The sequence below is a fragment of the Crocuta crocuta genome, unplaced genomic scaffold (genome assembly GCF_008692635.1).
Source record: "Crocuta crocuta isolate KB4526 unplaced genomic scaffold, BGI_CrCroc_1.0 scaffold101, whole genome shotgun sequence".
NCBI lineage: Eukaryota > Metazoa > Chordata > Mammalia > Carnivora > Hyaenidae > Crocuta > Crocuta crocuta.
In genome coordinates this window covers 1,621,915-1,628,386 of record NW_027527956.1, presented here as the reverse complement: position 1 = coordinate 1,628,386, position 6,472 = coordinate 1,621,915, and positions in this window count along the sequence as shown.

Below are 6,472 nucleotides of genomic sequence, written 5' to 3'. Positions count from 1 at the left end.
CCCCCCCCTCCCCGGCCGGAAGGGAATGGGCCTCCCCGCACGGGACGGGGCCTCCAGGACCGAGTGAAGGACGTGACCAGGGACAGGCAGTCCGTGCCAGGCGGCCCAGCGCTGCTGCAGGGTTAGGCTCTGAACTGAGAGACCGGGCCACGCTCCACCCGCCCCTCAGTAAGGCCGCGTGGGTTCAAGGCCACGCTGAGGTTCTCCGTAGGTGGACCGGTCCGTGTTTGCACCCCATGATTGGGGCAGGGAGGCTGTTGTCACGGTGGACGATTGCCTTCAGGACACAAAGCATGTTTGGGGTGCTAACATCGACGCCCACCGTCTTGGGTCTCATTTCTGAGACCTAGAAAGGGTTTGGTTTTGGTTTGTTCTGCTTCTTTTGGCTCGGGCCAGCTCCGGTGATCCCAGCAGGTTCTGAGGGCCTGCAGCCCCCGCGGCGGCTAAAATATAGGCGGAGGTGCAAACTACTCACTTTGGGTCAGGCTGGGTCACTAACAGGGCCTGGTGGCCCAACCTGGCTAATCACTGCTAGGAGCGAAATTCCTAGCTGCTCGGAGCCGTGGAGGTACAGCCTTCGCCCAGACCCCTGTACCCCCGCCCTGAGCTCGGGAGGTACATCCTTCGCCCAGGCCTCTGTACCCCGCCCTGAGCTGGGGAGGTACAGCCTTCGCCCAGACCCCTGTACCCCCGCCCTGAGCTGGGGAGGTACAGCCTTCGCCCAGGCCCCTGTACCCCGCCCTGAGCTGGGGAGGTGCAGGCTTCACCCAGACCCCTGTACCCCCACCCTGAGCTGGGGAGGTACAGCCTTTGCCCAGGCCCCTGTACCCCCGCCCTCAGCTGGGGAGATGTGCAGGCGGGCAGGAACCAAGCAGCCGAGGTGAATCACAGCCCATGGCCCTTCCAGGGTGCTGCTCCCTTCTCTCGTGCCGTAAAGACCCCTTCGGCCTGGGAGCTTGTTCTTCAGAGGATGCTGGGCCCAACGTGGCCAAGGTCAAGTGTCCTCACCCAACTGGGCTGGTTTGGGGGCCTTACTTAGGGGAGGGGAGTCTCCTTTTCNTTTTTAATTTGTTTTAAACTTCTGGATGTTTTTAATTGCCATCCTTTGGTACCTCCATAGACTAATAGCAAATAAGAATTTTTTGCAGTTATATGGCATAAAAGATAACTGTGATGCCAGCTCATATCTTTGCACACAGCCCTTAAACATAACCTTCTTGAGACTCTCTCTCAACATAGTTAAAGGCTTGAAGACAGCGGCGCCTGGGTGCCTTGGTCGGGTAAGCATCCGACTCTTGGTTTCAGCTAAGGTCATGATCTCACATTTCATGGGTTCGGGCCCACATCTGGCTCTGAGCTGGCAGCACAGAGCCTGCTTGGGACTCTCTATCCCTCTCTCTCTGCCCCTTCTATGCTTTCTATCTCTAAATAAGTAAAGGAACATTAAAAGAAAAAAAAAGCCTGAGGCTATCAACAAAGACCAAGAGAGCAAGGCCTATGGCTTTCTAGATGAGTCTAACTTCTCAAGAACACGGAAGGTAATTGGATGACCATTCTGTAATTTTTGTGTGGATTCAACAAGATACGCTTCCCCAGAATTGCAGTGGGAGGGATTGAAGTGGCACCCACAGGGCGTGTCAGGGACACCAGGCGCTTCCACACAGCGCCCCCTGCAGGCGTGTGTGCGGACCTGAGGAATTTGTTGATGGCTTCATTATTATCACTCAGAGAAACAGACAAATGGCTCTTCTTTGGCAGTGAAAGGCCAAAATATCAGCCTAGAGAATAAAAATCTGCTTTTTCCCTCCTTATATAGGTCTCACCAAGAGTACTTCTTATGGGACAGTTGTAGCCAGTGAAGGAGCCAACGTACCACGTGTTCATAATGTCAAGTCCACCCAGACAAATGAAAATAAAATAAAAACAGGTTTTTCATCAGGTCAAGTCAAAAGTTAGGGACCAGCTAGAACAGAATGTCATCCTACTTTTGAGATTAGAGAAAGGAACAGACATACTTGTCCTTCTGTCTTGTTTTATGTTCCCTCGGAGCAGGGCGACCACATCAGAGAGGCTTCCGTGGGTGACTGATTTGACAGGTAGCTTACAAGTGCGGCCCAAGTTCAAAAACCTCCCAGACTCCGCAAAGCCAGGCTCTTCTTTCTCATCTTTTCTTGACATTTTGCTCCTAAAATTAGCTTTTTGATGAGAAAATTGCAGTGAGTCATACCAAAGCTAGTTAGAGGTGAGGCAAATGCCTTAGATTGAAATTGAGTTGATTCTACTTTGCTTGCTGATGGTGCCTGGTAATTGGACATTGGAATTGGAACTGCTATGACCTTTCACAATAATAAGAAAAAAAGCTCTATTCAATTTGCTGGAATTTTTTTTCGATATTTAAAGCAATTTTTTTGAATGAAGTAATTTACTCTTCTTTTTAAATTAGCAGTACCAAGCAGCCTGTTTTTCATGTTGTTCTGTGCATTTATTCAATAATTCTAGTTCTCAGATCAATAAAAACCAATCTGTTTCTCACTTTCTTATCACCTCTCGTGCCAATCCCAAATCCCTCCCGTCCTGCAGCCTCCTGCTGTTCCGCTGTTCGCGGAAGTTACCAGTGTGCTTGCCTTCCCTCCCCTCGCTCTTCCTGCCACCCAGATCTCAGAGACACTCCTCTCCAGATACGGTCTACACTGTCTTCCTCTTCCCTCTGATGTCGTCTCTGCACTGCCTATAGCACGTACTGTTTCCAGTCACTGTTTGAGAGTGGGCTGATGGACAAGACGTGCGGTTGCTGGTCCCAATTATGTACCAAGAGCTAGAACAAGATTGCATTTCTTTCTCCATAGCACTTCCCTGATATTGTACCGCTCATCCTTCCAATCCACTTATTTCCATCACTTAACAACTATTTATTGGGCCCACTCTGTGTTCACCCATATTCCAGTACCTTAATAAGATTTCATGTTCCTCAAAGCAGAAAAAAAAATGTCTGCCTTATATTCTAGAAGGCAGACACAGACAATAGAAAAATATAGAAATAAGAGAAAATAAGTAAAATATGTAACATATGAGAAGGTGCCAAGAGCTATAAAGAAAAAAAGGAATCTGGACTTGGAATTAACTGAAAGCTTCTAGAAGGAAGATCAGGAGTTCAGTTTGAACACAATATTTAGATATACGTTATCTTAGACAAGCAGAGGTCACCCACACAGAGACACCAGTGCCCAGTTGGAAATCAGATGGATGATGGCTGGGAGACATTTCCACAAACAGGATATTTAAAGCCATGAAACTGGATAATAGTAGCAAGAAGGAGTATAGATTTAAAAGGCGAAAGTCCAGAGGCCCCTGGGTGGCTCAGTCAGTTAAGCATGTGGCTCTTGACTTTGGCCCAGGTCATGATCTCACAGTTCATGAGTTCAAGCCCCATGTTGGGCTCTGTGCCAACAGTGCAAAGCCTTTTTGAGATTCTCTCTCCCTCTCTCCCTGCCCGTCCTCCACTCGTGTGCTTCGTTTCTCTCTCTCTCAAAATAAATAAGTAAAAAAAATTTGTTTTTAATAAAATTTTTAAAAAGATTCCAACTTCCACCCTACTAGCCCTCTCTAGTTCTTTTTCACTAATTTTTTTTTACTAGGACTGAGAAAGCCAGTTACTGTGTTGTGAGCTGCCCCTGGGATGTCCCGTGTGGCAAGGAACTGATGTCTCTGGCCAATAGCCATGAAGGACCTGAGGCTGGTTGCCTGCAAGAGTGGATTCTCCCCAGCTGAGCCTTCAGATGAGACCACGGCCCATGCTAACTGTTCGACTGCAGACATCAAAGACACAACCTGAGCCTGAGGACCCAACTAAACTGCCTGGATTCCTGACCCCCAGAAGTTGTGAGGTAATAAATGAATATTGTTTTTAGCTGCCAAGTTTTAGGGTTGTCACATAGCAATGTAAGTAATACAGGTGGTAAATGGCAGAGATGGAGTTAAAATCCAGACATATTGTTGCCAGAGCCTACTTTAAAAGTACGATATGGAGGGCACCCGGGTGGCTCAGTCAATTAAGCATCTTACTCTTGACTTCAGCTCAGGTTATGATCTCACGGTTCATGGGTTTGATCCTTGTGTCAGGTTCTGTGCTGATAGTGTGGATCTCTCTCCCTCTCTCTCTCTCCCTCTGTCTCTGCCTGCACGTACTCTCTCTATCTAAATGAATAAACAAACATGAAAAAAATCAATATGGAAAAAGGACTGTTAGGATCCATATGGGATTACAGAGTTTCATCATGTTCAATCAGTCCCTCTGCTGCCTACACAAAGTCCCCAAATCAAGACAAGATAGGACTCTGGAGAGAAAGGATGGCATAGTACTCTTGTGGTCATGACTCTGACCTCTAGAGTGATCATACTCACAGAAGAGTAGCCTCCCCCACGTCACAAATGGACATGGATAAACAGACACATGTTCTCTGATGCCGTTCTTGTCCATGGAATTAAAAATACCTAAGTTCATTTCATCAGGCACCAGGATTTGATATTTTTTTAATACTTCTTAGAAGGCCTTTTAAATATAGTATTTAGGGGCGCCTGGGTGGCTCAGTCAGTTAAGCATCTGACTTCAGCTCAGGTCATGATCTCATGGTTCGTGGGTTCGAGCCCCGCGTCGGATTCTGTGCTCACAGCTCAGAGCCTGGAACCTGCTTCAAATTCTGTGTCTCCCTCTCTCTGCCCCTCCTCCGCTCATGTTCTGTCTCTCTCTGTCTCAAAAATAAATAAAAACTATAAAAAATAAGTAAATATGGCATTTAAGTTTAGAAAAAAATCAAAGCTGTCTAGCACAAGTCATACTGTGGATCCTTCCCCCATATATGAAATTGGATTTTTAAAAATCAACAAAATTGTCCTGGAGGAAAAAGAGAAACAAAGGAGAGCTGATAAAAAATAGTTGACATNGTGGAAACTAATTTGACAATAAACTATTTGTAAAAAAAAAAAAAGTTGACATATTAATCAGTGGAATGAGATTGATTTGCTTTGCCTAGAGAAGAGTTCGTACAATAGACTGATTATAATGTAAATTACATTTTGATTTGTTTTATGTTGTTGTTGTTTATTTAGCACCTCCTGAACCCCTTCCTCCGGCAGATGCTGCCCTTCTCCTCCATCTCTGGTCCTCACAGTATTTGAGGGTCATAAACAACAAGGCCCTGATGGGGCAACGGGAAAGGGAAAGCTGTGCAATGGGAATAGAGTTTTGGTTTTGCAGGGAAAAAAAGTCCTGACCATCTGTGGGATAAAAATGTGAATATAGTTGACACCACTGAACCTTACACTTAAAAACAGATTAGAAGGTAAGTTTTGTGTTTTGTACAGCTTATAGAAATGAGTAAATACATAAGCAAGACAACAAGCAAAGGACACCTTCATTAGGAGACCCAAAAGTTTTTATAAAGTTCTAGAAATCTCCTTTAAACATTTTTCTTCATAAAAGATAGCATAGATGACAAATCAGGGAGGCATAATCTTACAGTTCAAGTCAGCAGCTCACAGATAGCATATTCAATATTCTATTGGGCATACAGGGTACTGTGGGAATTATAGTTAATTATGCCCAAACAAACACGGGCAAATCCAAAGCACTACTTAGAATAACTAGTTAGAGGGGCACCTGGGTGGCTCAGTCGGTTAAACGTCCGACTTCGACTCAGGTCATGATCTCACAGTTCGTGGGTTCGAGCCCCGCGTCGGGCTCTGTGCTGACAGCTCAGAGCCTGGAGCCTGCTTCAGATTCTGTGTCTCCCTTTCTCTCTGACCCTCCTCTGTTCACACTGTTTCTCTCTCTCTCTCTCTCTCTCTCTCAAAAATAAATAAAACGTTAAAAAAAAAAGAATAACTAGTTAGATAATACAAGGTCAAGTGTCCCTCAGAAAGCTGAATACAGACGTTTAAGTACAGGAACCTGACACCAACTGCTTCTAGAAGGAATTATGTTTCTCCCCAGAATATACATGCAAAACACATATAAATCCAATATGATTTTTAAACATGTATAAACATGCTTAACACACACTCCCACACACACGTCTATGAGTTCCCTTAGGTCTGATTATTTCTACAACTAAGTATTTAGCTAGTGCCCTCAAACATAATCTGTAACACAGTCTGTGCAAGCCTGTATTTTAGATGGTCTCTGAATGACCTCCTAATCTAAACTGTTCAAGCAAAATAACACTTGAAGAATAGATTGAAAAGTGAATATAAAGTGGATATAACGATAGAAAACTACAGTGAGCACAGTAAGATGTCAGCATTTTTGACATCAGTTTCATTAGCATACCAAATATGGAAAGGTAGAGCAAACCTCAAAGCCAGATATTCTGCTCATCTGAAATACATTAATTCTGAGTTTTAATTCTCTGATTGGAAACATGAAGGGATTTGGGGCTTTTTTTTTTTTTTTTAAGAAATATAAAGCCTGTGGTGA